This window comes from Heterocephalus glaber, unplaced genomic scaffold (genome assembly GCF_053883595.1).
Source record: "Heterocephalus glaber isolate CG9 unplaced genomic scaffold, H.glaber_assembly_v1.0 deba00001472, whole genome shotgun sequence".
Lineage (NCBI taxonomy): Eukaryota > Metazoa > Chordata > Mammalia > Rodentia > Bathyergidae > Heterocephalus > Heterocephalus glaber.
In genome coordinates, this window is record NW_028258315.1 from 14,195,324 (window position 1) to 14,209,021 (window position 13,698).

The 13,698-nt window shown below is 44.9% G+C and overlaps 1 long non-coding RNA gene across 1 annotated transcript in view; it reads right to left on the bottom strand.

The window, feature by feature from the left end:
* Nucleotides 1-13,698, bottom strand: part of LOC110349724 (uncharacterized) — a 537,013-nt gene that overhangs the window by 436,755 nt on the left and 86,560 nt on the right. The window lies entirely within an intron of this gene.

Below are 13,698 nucleotides of genomic sequence, written 5' to 3' on the forward strand. Positions count from 1 at the left end.
AAGGTCATTATATTAAATGAAATATGTCAGTCACAAAAGAACAAATACTATATAATTCTGCTTACACAGTTATCTAAAATAGTCAAATTCATAGAGACAGAAAGTAGGATGGGGGTATCAGGAGCTGAGGAAGGGGCAAATGGGGATTTACTGTTCCATGGGTATAGAGTTTCAGTTGGGGAAAATGAGAAAGTTCTGAAGATCTATTTCACAACAACCTATCTATATTTGTGTTAAGTAAACATAACCTAGCACTACTGAACTGTACATTCAGACAGGGTTGTGATAGTAAACTTTATGTTATATATTTTTTACCATAATAAAAAAATACCTACGTCATTTAATCTTTGTGAGAATTAAGTGATATTAAGTGCAAAAACATGGCACACAACAGACACTCAATACATATGTCCTTTCCCCTCCTTTTGAATGGCTTGTGAGTTATTTCAGTCATTGAAAAGACATCTAGCACCCAATGCATTCTACTGTGATAGAAAAAGGGATCAGGTCCCAACTTGTTTTCCTTGCCATCTCTTCTTTTTTCAATCCTATGACCTCAATGTTTGTGTTCCCCGCAAAATTCATGCTGAAATTAAACTCTCCAATACCCAGTATTAAGGGCTGTGGCTTTGAGGAAGTGGTGAACCCTCAGGAAGAGGAAGAGCAGGCCCATGAATGGGCTGGAGAGAACAGTGTATCTGAGAGGACACAGGAAGGAGCCGCCATCTTGGAAACAGCAACCATCACCAGGTACCCTGGACTCCCAAGCCTTCAGCACTCTTAAGAAGTAAATTCCACTGTTCAGGTACAAGTCTGTGATATTTCCTTACAGCAGGCTGACCAGACTGAGACACCAACCACACAAAGCCCCAGGCTAGCAACACAACACAGTGTGCCACCCACGCAGGAAATGCCTAACATCTGTCATCTAATACCCTAGAGCTGGTCCCTGAGACCCCAGAACCATGTCCTGCCTCTCTGCTCTAACAGAAAGACCTTAGATGATCCCATCTGTGTTACTTCTGTAGTTTTCTAAAGTAACAGTCCATTCATACACAACGGTAACAGACAGAACCCCTTGTGTGCAGGGGACTGTTCTAGCACACAGCGGGGGGCAGAAAGGAGAGAGAGGAGATTCTTTTTTTTTTTTTTTTTTTTTTTGGTACCGGGGATCGAACTCGGGTCCTTGCACTTTCATAGCAGGCAGTGAAACCACTGAGCTAAATCCCTGGCCCGAGAGAGGAGGTTCCTGCTTTCGTCCTTTCCGGGCGCATCAATTTGACAGTAGCTGGGCCTTTAACCATCTTGCCTGAATCCCCTCCCTGATGCTCTTTCCATTCACATGATAACCTTACCCCTTTCCAGAAACCCGCTCAAGTCCAAACTCCTCCACACACTTTCTTTCACCTTCCTCCTTTCTCTGCCAGCTCCTGTACCCGGGCCCACCCTGTGTCATTCACGCTAGGTTACACTGCAGTTCCAGCATGGCTTGGCATTCAGCCTTGTTTTACAGGTAGGTTACAGCTCCCCACCAGACAAGGACATCTTCTGTGTCACAGTGCCACAGAGTCACACTGCTTAGCCACCTGAATCTCTGGGTGTGACCCAGGGCATGTCTCCTTGGTGGCCGGGTGACCCAGCAATGTGTTCTCTGTAGCTGTGTCTCTAAATTCCAGCCTTCCCCGAATACATCTAACCCAATGTGCTAAAGTAACTTCTATCTAAAGTGCAACTTACAGGCTAGGGCTAGGGTTAAATACATATATATATATATATAATACACACACAAACACACACACACACACACACACACACACACACGGAGACATTAGTATTGCTTTTTCCCCAATCAGTCACAGTCTCAATTTCTCTGGGAGCTACTACTGTGCTAAACAGTAAGGGGTAAGGAAGTTTGGAAGTGAAAAGAGATTAGGCAAGAGGGCCAGGGAATTAGCTCAGTGGTTCTGCTGCCTGCCTCACAAGCACAAGGACCTGAGTTCGATCCCCAGTACCAAAAAAAAAAGAGAGAGATTAGGCAAGAGCCTCAGTATGTTCTTAAAAGAAATGTTTATATAACTGCATGGAGTTAGTTATAAAGCATTGTTGCTGTTGCTCTGCGCCTCTTTGAGGAGTAGGCAGGGAAGTCTGTTCGATCACTCGAGGTAATGACGCATAACATCAAAAGGCAACTCCAAGGAAACATGTCAGGCAGGGGGCTCTGTGTGTGATTATGAAGTAACAAGCCTCTAGGAGCTATAGCAGACACCAATGAAGCATCTTCAACAAATCAAGAGATTATCAAATCAATAATAATATCATTGCTTTGAGTAATGTTTAACCACCTAATTCTAGAAAAAGATTGATAGTCTCCATTCCACAGCAGTAAAAGGAGAGGTCGCTGGGTTGAGAACTAAAGCTTATGTTCTATACCAGTGTTCTCGGATACAGGTTAAATTCACTTTAACCCATGGTATCAACATGTAATCAACATAGAAATTGGGATACTTCACATTTTTCATATATGGAGAAAAAGATTGTTCCAGGTGCAATTTTACCCCTGCAGCCGTTATCAGTTTGGACTGGCCACATGCAAGTGCTCAAAAGCCATGTGTGTCCAGTGGCTACAGCTCACCAGACCCTGATCTCTTGGGAACCAGCTATGTGAGCTTGGACTTAACTTCCTTGGTCCGTAATGCTCATCTTTAAACTAAGGGGAGAAACAGATTATCATTCCAAACTCCTTCTGGCTCAAATTCTATTGTGTCTGTAGTGTATATAAAAATATACATGCACATATATAAAAAAAATTTTTTTCTTAACAGTGATGGGGATTAAAGTTAGGGCTTTGTACATGCTAGTCAAATGCTCTACCACCAAACTACATCCCTAGCCCCACCAATTGTATAACAGAGAGATGGTGGCCCCCTCAAACATAATACATAATGTTGATTAATAACATGCCACTTTATGTGTAAAATGATTGTATCCCCATTGTAGAAATTTTGAAAAATATAAAAAAACCAAAAAAGATAAAATAATCTATAATCTACTCAAATATTTCTTTGTATGGGTATAGTCTGCGCACGCACACGTGCGTGCATGCGTGTGTGTGTATGTGTGTGTGTGTGTGTGTGTGTGTGTGAGAGAGAGAGAGAGAGAGAGAGATACTGGGATCTGAACCCAGGGCCTTCATACTATTTTTATTTTGGGTCAGCCATATTTTTATTTTGAGACTGGATCTCACAGTTGCTAATTTGCCCAGGCTGAGCTCAAACTTTCGACCCTCTTACCTCAGCCTCCCATAGTGCTGGGATTACAGGCCAGCACCATCAGGCCTAGCCTTCCCTGATTTTTTTTATTTTTTTACTCAAAGAAGAGTTGAAACTTTAGAGAACAATCAATGTATTTCTATTTTTCCCCTTACATATTCTAGTATTCTAAGCATTTTCTTTTTAAAAACAAAGACAAGTAATTTAGTTGCTGAGCAGAGAGATCTACTCTGTATATACTTTCAACATGAAAAGAATCCAAATGGTTTTCCTTCAAAATCAGTTCATTAGAGGGTCTTTCTGACTTTTATCCTTCATTTAATGTCTATAGACTTGTTTATTTCCATGACGGGTTATCTTGGGAGTTTTTGCTTTCTGTCAATTTTCTCTCCTTTCTCCCCATCTACACTCAAGGTCACCGGTTTCTACACACCCATAAGGGGGCCTCCAAACCTATTACTGCTGCCGGCCAAGCCACGGAAGCAACCCTCTCCCAAAGAGACAATTTCCTTGGCAGTGCCAGAGTCTCTTGTTAAGATAAAAATAACCAGGCAGTCTACAGCTCAGCGTGGCTATTAAGGGTTGCGATTATTTTGGATCAGCACCCCAGGGCAATGATAAAATTTACTTTCAACTGCTTCCACCAACCTTTCTGCAGGTTCTTTTTTATGCCAGCAATTAGTCAAAACAAAGGCACTAAAATAACTGTTGAATACTTAGTGTATTTATCCGTGGGAGTTGTTTGGATTTTGAAGAAAGATGACAGAGGGAAATGGGGCTTTGTCTCCCTTAAAAGCCTCCCCTTTGTTTCCTTTCCTCTCCTTTCCTCCCCTCCTTTCTGATTCCTGGTTTCTGCTCCAGAGGGCCAGCTTTGGGGGTCTGTGTGTAGTACACGTATTTAATCGTCAAAAGTGCACAGCTGAAAAGGAGAGGAAATGGAATGCAAGGTGAGGCAAGATACATGCTAGAGAGGCCCTAGCTACATCTTCTTCCACCCTCACCAGGACAGAGCCAGCACCACAGCCCAGCCCAGCCCAGACCATCAAAAGATGCGAACGGGTGGCTGCGGGGTGGTTGAAGCCTGCCGGAGCGCTGAGGCTTTAGAAGGCTGACTCGTTACAAAGCTGTGAACTTCAAAGCCCAGTGTACAAGGTTCTGTGCTTCCATGGGAAAATAAGTTTTCTTTTTACAACGCCAGAGAGAAAATCCCAACAAATTAGAGCGGGATCTGAAACAATGAAGAGGGCCCCACTCAGAAATAAGGAATCGACAATCAGTGCTATCACCGTGGCTTCTCACTGTCCTCGGGACTTCAATCATTCCCAGATGACAGCATGCATGTGATCAGGGTCCTCTGGCAGCTCTTGCTTCTCACAAATGGGGGAACAGGAGGCTCCGAGGGCAGAGTGCTCCCACATCTGCACTCAGCAGCAGGTGACGCAGAAGCCGAACCAGGCTGAGGGGTTTGGGGAGAATGACAGTCTCTCGAAGGCTGAGACTTCAAATGATGCAACTACTGACTTTCAGCAGCATGGACAGGCTTTGCAGAGTGTTAGCCTCTTGGCTGAAGTTGTGGCACCTTACCAGGACTGGCCTTAGAAGTCTGCAAAGTGTCCACAGTCCCCAGTTTTCTGATTTTGTGGTACGTCAGCCCAGGTACCAACCCAATATATCACTTGCCCTGCCTACAATTCCACAATCTTTTCAACTCTTATCTCGTTGGCTCTTGAAGACTATTTTAGCCTTTAGCTTAGTTGGCTTGGGCTGTCTCTCTGTCCTCTGGCTCACAAAGACTAACTCATCCTCCTATCAGCATGGGCACACTCTTATACCTCATTTAACCCTAATTACCCCCGGTATGTCCCCATCTCCAAATGAGGCTCAGGGCTTGAAGGACATCAGAGCATGCTACCCCAAAATATGCTACAGTGGCATGTGGATTATTTTAAGCTGAAGGCAACTCATAATCATCAGATGCAGAAAGAAGCCTTCTTACAGCTTCCCTTATCTGACTAAAAGCAGCAACTCTGGGGAAGTAAGGCTGCCATAAATTCCCTCTTCAGGCTGAATCTACTCCTAGAATGGAGAACAAGAATAAGACCTCCCCCAAATTCCTTCTCCCAGGGAGTTTTATGGCCTTGAAGGAGCCATAGACCACTCATACTCATATAGACGAACACTATCACTAATTTTCTTATCTCTCTCATTTGTTCTCCTAAAAACCCATTTGTCTTTCCCAAAGAAATTTACTTGTTTTTCCCATAAAAGCTTTTTCTCTTCCTACCCTTTCTGCTACTGAATTAGATAAATAAGCCTCTAACTTTAACCTTTTAAGAAGCTAGCTAGGGGCAACAAGTTCCATCCCCTAAGCTACACAAAAACCAAAGTGGCAGCAGCCACCTGCTCCTAGTTTTTCTTCTTGGTGGCTGCATGCACACCTTTTTCTCCTGTTCATCTCTGTTTTGGGCAACTTAATTCTCAGGCCTGCAGACCCAGAACCTAAGAGGGTACAGAAAATTTCTTTTTCCCTCAATTCCTTCACCTATGAATTTGAGGGGGAAGCAGGGAAGGGCAAAACACAATTCAGTCCACAGCAGTCTTCCAGCTTCCTTGGTTCACCGGAACCCTCATCCCCCACCTCTGAAGAGGAAGCACAGTGCGCTACAAGCAGAGCTGGGGGGGAGACAAGATGGAGGATGGAGGCCAGGCCCCCTTCCCTCCTCACCGTGGCCTGGGATCACCACTACCTCCTGCCCCATTAGCTTTCCATTTGGGTTTTGAGGGACTGTCTCTCCCGCCAGCTCAGGGCCATCTGTATTGACGTGTGTGACTTGGGGTGGTAGAGAGGCTGAGAATGGGCCTTCACAGCTGGGTTGGGAGCCTGAACTCAAGCTGTGGAGCAGCCCTGCTGGGAGGGGCTGGGTGGGAATGTGCTAACCCTAAGGAGGAATTTCAGCAGGCGGGGGAGACCGCAACGTCCTCTCCCTCCACATGACCCGGCGGGTAAGGACTCCTGTCAGAGTCACAAGGGAAAAACACAGATCCCCAAGAGGGCCATTTGGGGACAAGAGTATCGCAAAAGTGGGAGAAGGGAGGGACCAAGTACACTGCCCACTCCAGGCCAGGATCCCCCCTCCGAGGACCCACTGCTCTGAGGTACCAGCGGCGGCCATTCCAGAGCCTGGACTCTGCCTGGCACTGCCCCACACAGTGACAGTTGGCAGCAACAGGAAACGGCTTGTGCCTCTCAGCGCACTGACACAATCGGCAACAAAAATCGCCACACGGGCCGGGGATTTAGCTCAGTGGTTTCACCACCTGCTGTGCAAGCGCAAGGACCCAAGTTCGATCCTCGGTACTGGAAAAAAAAAAAAATCGCCACACATCTCAAGACTGACAGCACTAAAAACGAGCACAGGAAGCCGAATGTAGTGCCACACACCTGTAATCCCAGCACTCAGTAGGCTGAGGCAGGAAGATCATGAGTTTGAGGCCAAGCTGGGCTACACAGTGAGTTCAAGGCCAGCCTGGGCTACACAGTGAGACCTTGTCTAAAAAGAAAAAGAATTTTAAAAATAATAATGAGCATAGGGAAAACACAGGAAGGAAATGTACCAATTGGCTCTCTTTCTGATACAGGCTTGGTCTAATCCTTTGCAAGATGCATAAATCTCACTGAAACATCAAAACCCCCTCCGGCAGCCAGAACCAAGTAGTCCAGCTTGGCCTCTCAGATCTGCTGCTCCTCTTCCTGTCCTCACCTCACCTGCCCCAGCCACCTCTTCTCCCGTCCTTCACCACTTCTCGCAGGCGCAGTTCTGTGCACAGCCTTCCCCAGAGCTGTGGGGAAGGAGTCAGGGCAGGCACAGAAGGTGCCCCGCTTGTCGCTCGTCGCTCATCGCGCACTGGAAATTCCTGCAGCCACCCACGCTGGCTGTGCATTTCCCACCTCCACATCTGCAGCCCCTGGCCACTGCCAGGCACCCTGCGGCTCTGCCGTCCCGCTCCACACCTCTCCCCTTTGCCTCCATCACCGCCCACACAGGCCCCGTGGCTTATGCCGAGCTGTGTTGCTACGCTGCTGTCTGCGACTCAATCACCTGGCCTGACTGAAGGGATGCCTGACATTTCCCCCACAGAGCGGCCAGGCTAGGTCTTTTACCAAACAAAAGGCTGCTTACTGCACAAGGAATTCTGTCACACCCCATGCCACATAAACTGCTGCACTGCACTGTGCTTTAAAATGGTATTTTTACCTCTACTACAAGGACTTTCCACTTCAAAACAATGTTAAGTGGCCACATAACTGTAGGCCAGCAGAGCACACTGTCACGCCAGGGGCCACCTGACATCATCTGGAGATGTCTGTGATGGTCACAACCAGAGGGAAAGGGGCTGCCTGAGGCGAATGAGGCAGGGCCTGGTGCTACCCACAGAGCACCATGGTCCAAAGCTGGCAAAGCTGAGGTGGAGGACGCTGCTCTGTGCCCTAAGTGTCAGAGAGGGAGTTGCTGCTTAGGCCCTGTCTCTTCCGAGTCAAAGAATTGAGACCAGCTGAGCAAGATGGCACACACCCGGCCTCCCAGCCACTTGGGGAAGGTGGGAGGGTGTTGAGTCGGAGGCCAGCCTGGGCAACCAAAAATAAACAAACAAACAAACAAATAGTGGAACCAACTAAAAGAAACCACTTCCACCACGTGAGCAAAGTAACAGACCCAACTGGGAAATCCTAAGCACTCACTCAGCTCCAAACAACGCCTGCAAGGAAACTGTCCAGCCAGGTGTGGTGGGGCATTCCTGTAATCTCAGCACTCTGGGAGGCTGAGGCAGGAGGATGGCAAGTTCAAGCTCAGCATGGGCAACCCAGCAATTTAGCAAGACCCTGTTTCAAAAACTGAAAAACAAATAAATAAAAGGGGATGGAGGTGTAGCTCAGTGAAAAGGCTTGGGTTCAACCCCTGGTACCACAGCCCGCACACAAAAAGAACTGTCCAGTTACTTCACAGTCTCGAGGCTTGAAGCCAGGGTCTCTGCACTGAACTACATCCCCAACCCATTTTATTTTCCCCCATTTTTTAGACAGGGTCTGGTTAAATTGCCCAGGGTGGGCTCAAATTTACAATTCTCCTTCTATCTCAGCCTCCCAGAGTGCCAGGGTCACAGGGATGCACTACCTTGCCCCACTTACACGCCTCCCTTTTAAGAATGGGTAAATAATTTGCTGAAGTCACACAGAGAGCTGGTGACAGACCCCGGAAGCTGATGCAGAGCGGTGTGTCGGGCAAGGAGGTGACCTCACCAACCTTCACACTTGGGTCTGACCTGGCCACACACGCGCCGTCTCACGCTCCGCCCTGCTGCTGAGCAGAGAGGGTGCTAACGGACACACGAAGCTTTTCCTGAGAATGTTCACCCCAAATAGTGAAAGGTAATTTTGTCTTTTGTAGACAGAACTCCAAAAGTGTGTTTCATTCAGGAGATTTGGGCTTCGTCCTTTGAAATTAATTAATCATATTACTGGTGCACTATTTTTTAAATACTTTGGGAGGGGCAGTGCTGGGGATCAAACCCAGGGCCTTGAACATGCTACACAAGAACTCTGCCACTGAGCTACATCCTCAGCCCTTCTGTATTTTTTTATTTTGAGACAGGATCTCACTAAATTGTCCAAGCTGGCCTCAAACTGGAGACCTTCCTGCTTCAACATCCTGAGTAGCTGGGATTACAGGGTGCATCATTGAGACTGCCTCAAAAAATACTTTTGAAAAGATTCATTCTTAAATATGAGGAGGAAAGGGAGGCAGGTCCAGATGATTTTACCGATAAGATTCTCCAAAATGTTTAAAGAAGAATTAACACTAATTCTATATCATCTTTTCCAGAAAAATAGAAAAGAATACTTCCTAATCCATTTTATGTTGCTATTACTACCCTAATCCCCAAACTAAACAAAGATAATATAAAAAACTACGGACTAATATCACTCACTAATATAGATGCAAATATTCCTAAGAAAGTATTAGTAAACAAAATTCAGCACTATACAAAAAGAATTATTTACTATGACCAAGCTGGATTTACAGTGGACCCCAGAGTTACAACTGCCCTGACATACAAACAACTTGGGTTACAACCGGAATTTTAATTTTAACCTACAAAGTCTTGAGTTTTGACCCAAATGCCAGCCACTTGTGCTTCCAGATGGTCTTAGATACAGATTTACCTCTTAAAGAGTTCTGCAAGGAACATTACAACATCCTTTCCTGTGTGGGGTTAACAGAAATCCTGGCCCAATGTCTCTCTAAGGACACTGAGATCTATCTGTATTCTAGGAGAGAGATTTTGAAGGCTGTGTAGAGGAGCCTGAGCTTTCAATTGACCAATCTGAGTGACAACCAGACCTCAAGAACAAATTGAGCTCGTAAGTCAAGGGCCCACTGTATTTGAGAGTTGTAAGGCTACTTTAGTATTTGAAAGTCAATCGATAAAATCCACCATATTAACAGGATAGAGAAGGAAAATTGTATGATCATTCAAGGTAGAAAAAACATTTGACAAAATTCAACATCCATTTATAATTAAAACTCTCAAAAAATAGGAATAAAGTCAGATTCCTCAACTTGACAAAGAACATCTACAAAAGAGCCCATAGCTAACACAATATTTAATAGTGGAAGTGTGAATGTTTCTCCTGTAACATCAAGAGCAAGACAAGAAAGTCCACTGTTACTATTTTCATTCAACACAGAGCTGGAAGTCCTACAATTTGCAAGAAGCTTTTTTTAAAGGAAATAAAAGGAATGCATATTAAAAATGAAGAAATAAAACTATCCCTATTTGCAGATGATAACAGCTGCTTAAACAAAAATCCCAAGGAATCTACCCAAAAAAGAAAAGAATTAATAAATTCTGCACAATTGCAAGGTATAGGACTGGGGATTTAGCTCAGTGGTTCCGCCACCTGCCTCACAAGCACAGGGTCCTGAGTTTGATCCCCAGTACAAAAAAAAAAGATTGCAAGGTATAACAAGATAAACATACAAAAAGTCAACTGTATCTCTATATGCAAGCAATGGATGCGGGAATAAAGATTTTAAATACAAGCCAGGCTGGTGGTGCATACCTGTAATCCCGGCACTAGGGAGGCTGAGGCAGGAGGATCGCTGCAAGTTTGAGGCCAGCCTGGACTACATAGTGAGTCCAAGGCCAGCCTGAGCTACATAGTGAGACCCTGACTCAAAAAAAAAAAAAAAAAAAAAGATTTTAAATGTGACACCATTTATATTTTCTTTAAAAAAATAAAACAGTTATAAGTAGAACAAAATATAGACTTACACGCCTTTCAAAACTCAAAGAAGATCTACATCAACAGACATACTGTGTTCCTGGATTAAAAGACTTGACAAATTCAAGAGAACAAGTTTCCCAAAATTGATAGATAAGGGTGTTTTTTTGTTGTTTGGTTTTGGCTTTTTTTCTTTCTTTCTTTCTTTTTCTTTTTTTTTTTTTGGTACCAGGGACTAAACTCAGGACCTTGTGCTTGCGAGGCAGGCGGTGGAACCACTGAGCCAAATCCCCAGCCCTTGGCTTTTTTTTTATAAAGAGTCTCACTGTGTTACCCAGGTTGGTCTCAAACTTCTAGATTCAAGTGATCCTCCTGCCTCAGCTTCTGCCTCCCCACTCACCCCAAACTCTTTCTGTCTCTCTCTCTCTTTTTTCTCTTCTTTCTTTTTTCTCTTTATTGTTGTTGCTGTTGACATACAGTTTAATGCAAATCTTATTAAAATGCCAGCAAGATATTTTTGTAGATATAGATAAGATTATTTTAAAATTTATACATAAAGGCAAAGGAACTACACTAGCTAAAATAGTTTTCAAAAAGAATGAAGACAGATAAATCAGTCTACCTGATTTCAAGACTTATTACCCATTTATAATAATCAAAACTATGTGCAATTAGCAGAAGGGTAGACACATATAATGGTGGGACAAAACTGACCACCAGAAATAGACCTACACAAATAAGCCTCGAACTCGCATCGATCCTCCTGCCTCAGCCTCCTGAATCCTGGGATTACAGGCCTGTGCCATCATGCCCAGCTGTCCAAATGATTTTTGACAAAAGTGCAAAAGCAGTTCAATGGAAGAAAGATAACCTTTTCAACAAACAGTGCTGGAGCAACCGGACATCCATAGACAGACAAAGTGACCCACAACCTAAGTCTCACATCTTGTACAAAAATTAATTCAAGCCAGGTGTGGTGGCACACACTTGTAATCCTAGCACTCTGGGAGGCTGAGGCAGGAGGATTGTACATTCAAGCCCAGCCTGGACTACTGAGCAAGACCTTGTCTCAAAATAAAAATGGAACTCCAGAGGTGAGAAAGCCCTGGGTTCAATCCCTGGTAAAAGGGGGAAAAAAGACAAAGGACAAGAAAAGATGAAGGGAAGGGAAGAAGGGCGGGAGAGAGAAGAGATTGGTGGTTGCTAAGAGTTAAAGACAACATAAGGACAAGAAGGAAGCCCACGTGGCTATAAGAGGGCAGCATGGGGCAGGGAAGTGGCAGAAATGTTCTCTACCTTGACTATTTCAATGTCAAGGTCCTGGTTGTGATATTATACTTTTGCAACATGTCACCATTGGGGGACATCAGATAAAAGAAGAGGCAATACCGGTACCATTTCTTACAAATGCATATGGATCCATAATTATCTCAAAATAAAAACTTTAATTTATATATATAATATATAAATTTATATATTTATATATATATGTGTTGTGTGTATGTGTGTGCGCATGAGCGTGTGTGCGCATGAGCGTGTGTGCAGTATGGTGCTGGGGATTGAACTTGCACCCAGGGCCTCATACATACAAAGCACATGCCATATCATGCAGTCACGGCCCCAGTCATTTATACATAGACAGACAGACAGACAGACAAAGACAGGAGGAATTCACCTTAAGCTATTTAAAGAACCAGAGAGCTGCATTTCCAAGGAAAGATCAGCCCTAATATGAGCTTTAGGAAAAGGCCCGGAACCAGCTAGCTCCTTGATGAAGGCTAATAAGCTCTCACTCATTGGAAGAGGGACCCTTAAAGCATGATTAGGTGACAAGCTGCCCACTGTCCTGAGGAGCAGAAATGTTAATACATGTAAAATGCACTGCAGACGTGGAAAGTGTAAGTGAGAAGAGTGGAAGGGGGAGGGGGCTTCTAATGACAAGTGCAAACAGAAGCCACCCTTCTGGGGAATCTAGAAAGAGCTGCAGGGCAAGACACTAGGTGTTTTTCCAGCACTGACCAGAACAGAGCCCAGCCGGCCAACACAAACAGCCAGTCCACTGGGCAAACATATTCCTTGCCGAAGGAGGATGTTTCACCCGGCAGTCACCATGTGATGAAAATATACCCTCTAGGAAATCCAATTTCCTTTGCTTGGTTTCTGTATTCATCAAACAGTTTCTGATCTTAATTTGATGGTTTCCTCCCTGGAAGAGAAGAAGCTGGTAGGATCCAGTCCACTAAATCTGCATTTTCTTCCCTGCTGACCCTCCCATGGTCTTTTAGCATTGGGTATTTTGTTCCACATCATCTTCTCTCCCAGGAGTAAGAGTATTTTCCCTCTGAGAGGAACACAGTCCCCCCAAGCAAAGGGACTGAGTCAACAAACATTTGGTAAGCACCTGCTGTGTGCTTGCTCTGGCAAATCCAAGTTAAAATGACGACTGAGAAATGACCTGTGTCCCAGGTGAGTGCGAGGACAGACTCACACTGTAGCACGGCCATGCCCTTCCTACTGTCCAAACAGAGTCAAGATCAGGAGAAACACCACCCCAACTTCCCAAGATAATTGGAAAGTAACTTAATCTGTTCTTAGACATCTTTTTAGAAGGCAGGAAGGGGGTGGGAAAGGAAAAAGAAAAGGAAAGACGTTAAGGAAGAATGGAGCAAAACCTACTGAAATCCTAGTTCTCCTCCTTTCTTCCAGGGATTTGCTCCAGGATTTGTACCCTGAGCCATTCTTTTTCTCCAGAGTAAGCAGCTCACACTTAATAAAATAAATCTGCCAAGGTTTCCTCTACTCACCAGCTTCAACTGGGGCAGCCAGGCCAGCGGGAAGAAAGAGAATCTCCCCTCAAGTCCAAGGAGAAGTTGTGTATGCCATTGGGGCTCAGAAAATGATACTCCAACGCATGGGTGCTCTGCAGGGCTGAGCTGGAGAAATTGTCTTAAAATCGAGGCCTCTCTGACCTTCTGCACCATCCACCTCTTCTATTGAGCCTCTCTTCCCGCAGGCACAGGAAAGACTCTGATATCTCCTCATCTGCCTCAAGACTGGACCCATCAAAAAGAGCACACTTACCCCCATCCCTTCCATGGATCAAAAGACACTGACGTCACCATACCAGGACAGGCTCATCTCATA